This window comes from Camellia sinensis, chromosome 7, assembly GCF_055761805.1.
Source record: "Camellia sinensis isolate YWXY chromosome 7, ASM5576180v1, whole genome shotgun sequence".
In the NCBI taxonomy this organism is placed as follows: Eukaryota; Viridiplantae; Streptophyta; class Magnoliopsida; order Ericales; family Theaceae; genus Camellia; species Camellia sinensis.
In genome coordinates, this window is record NC_138967.1 from 91,600,695 (window position 1) to 91,603,244 (window position 2,550).

The window sequence follows — 2,550 nt, forward strand, 5'->3', positions numbered from 1 at the left end:
TGGCATATACCCAAGCTTGGATTACATTGATTTGAGTCATAACAATTTTTATGGTGAGCTATCTAAAAACTGGGAAATATGCCACAATTTAACTAGTCTCAAAATGTCTAGCAATAATATTTTTGGTGAGATACCACCTGAATTGGTAGAGGCAACTCAACTATCTATCATTGACCTTTCTTCGAATCATTTAGCTGGAGAGATCTCATTGAAATTAGGAAGATTGGTTTCATTGTTCGACCTTGGGCTGAAAGATAACTAATTATCAGGCAACATTCCTCTAGAATTCAGTAAATTGTCGAATCTTAGGTTTCTTAACTTGGCAGCAAATAGTCTAAGTGGCTCAATCCCTAGAGAACTTGGAGACTACTTAAAACTACTGAACTTAAATTTGAGCAATAATAGATTTGGGGAAAGCATTCCTATTGAAATATGCTAGACCAACACTCTTCAAAGTCTTGATCTTGGTAATAACTTGCTAATTGGTAAGACACCACAATAGATTGGAGAATTGCGAAGCTTAGAAAGGTTAAATCTCTCGCACAATAAGTTCTTTGGTTCTATATCATCATCTTTCAATAAAATGGTAAGTCTTACTTCCATTAATGTGTCATATAATAAGTTAGAGGATCCTCTTCCTGACATCAAGGTCTTCTAAGAGGCTTCATTCAAGGCACTCAAAGGTAATAAAGGTTTATGGGGTAATGCTACTGGTCTTAAGGCTTGCTTGACAAAATTGAACACTGGGGATGTTGAAAAAAAGGGCAAGAAAGTTATGTTACTAACTGTACTTCTTGTTTTTGGAATTTTGTTTCTTTTGCTAATGGTTCTTGGCATTTTCATGGCTTTTCGTAAGAAAGTGAGGAACACAAAAAACGAGCCATCATGAGTAAACCATGATAATGTTTTTGCAATATGGAGCTGTGATGGAAAAATGGTCTATGAAAACATCATTGAAGTCACTGAGAACTTCAGTGCCAAATATTGTGTTAGTGAGGGAGGATATGGTACCGTTTATAGAGTTGACCTACCAAATGGTCAAGTAGTTGCTGTGAAGAAACTTCATGCAACACTTGATGATGATTGGGCTAATCTAAAAGGGTTTACAAGTGAGATCCGTGCATTAACTGAGATTCAACATCACAACATTATAAAGTTGTATGGTTATTGTTCACACCTAAGGCATTTGTTTTTGGTTTATGAGTTCTTGGAAGGGGGAAGCTTGGGAAAGGTACTGAGCATGGATGATGATATAGTAATCTTTGATTGGATTAAGAGAGTGAACACTGTAAAAGGTGTGGCAAATGCTCTTTCTGATATGCACCATGATTGTTTTCAACCAATCATCCATCGAGACATATCAAGCAAGAATGTTTTGTTTGATTTGAACTATGTGGCTCACATCTCTGATTTTGGCACAGCTAGATTTATGAATCTTAACTCATCCAATTGGACTTCATTTGCTGGGACCGTTGGTTATGCTGCTCTTGATATATATTTTTCTATTGCAATGATTTATTTCCAATTAAATTACCCATGTGGTTTTTGTTCATTTTAACTTACTAATGATGACTAATTGCTAGATTTAAGCTTGTTATTCCATTTTTTTTTTCTAATATGCATACCTTAAATTCTCATGTATGATGAGCATATGTAACAACCCTTATACTGTTTACCGATTAATGACTGATTGATTACCGATAAACATCGATTACCGTTAAACTGAACTGATTATGACTGATAATTGGACTGGTTAAAGTACTGAACTGACTGACTGAAAAACTGGAACTGAATTGACTGAGTATGTGCGTTTGAATTGCATTCTATCTGTTGATTGTTTATTTGATCTGTTCGTATTTTAGTGTTTAAACTGCTAATTGAAGGCCTTATCGGCAGCCGAATCCGAAATTGATTGATGTTCCTTGACCCTCATAATTAATGTGATTTTATGGTATATTTATCTGAAAACTGATTAGGTATGCTTAAATTAGATTAAATAAGCTAATTAAAGAGTTAGGCTTAATTACCAAATTGCCACCCTTAGTGGCCCACTCAATATAACATATTTGAGCCTTACACTTGACCACATAACACATTTTGCTCAGCCATTCTCCTTGCTTTGCCGACTAGAGAGAGAGAGTAAGAGGAGTAGAGTGATTCAACTTGATTCATCTTTAGAATTGCTTGGAATTGGAGGAATTGAGAGGAGTTCTTGCTAGATTGAACCTCAAGACTAGTAATTAAGGAACCTAGGTATGTATTTTCATCCTCTTGATTGTGTCTTTAAGTTGATTCATGCATGATTCATGTCTAATTGAGGAGCTAAGTCATAATTTAGTTCTAGCATGTTGAATTGGAGCTTAATTGTTGCATGCATGTTAGTATTGTTGGATTTTGAGTTGAGTTCATAGCAAATTGTCGCATGCATGTCCATACTTTTGTAATGGTCCATGTTTTCAACTTGTTTTTGGATCAATTGGCTCCTTAGAGCATCAAATTGGAACTTCAAATGATTTGAATCCATGCATGTTTGCATGTTCATATTGTTCA

At 35.2% G+C, this 2,550-nt stretch overlaps 1 pseudogene; it reads left to right on the forward strand.

The window, feature by feature from the left end:
• The first annotated feature begins 668 nt into the window (after positions 1 to 668).
• Positions 669 to 1,564, forward strand: LOC145794707 (MDIS1-interacting receptor like kinase 2 pseudogene; annotated as a pseudogene).
• Positions 1,565 to 2,550: the final 986 nt, after the last annotated feature.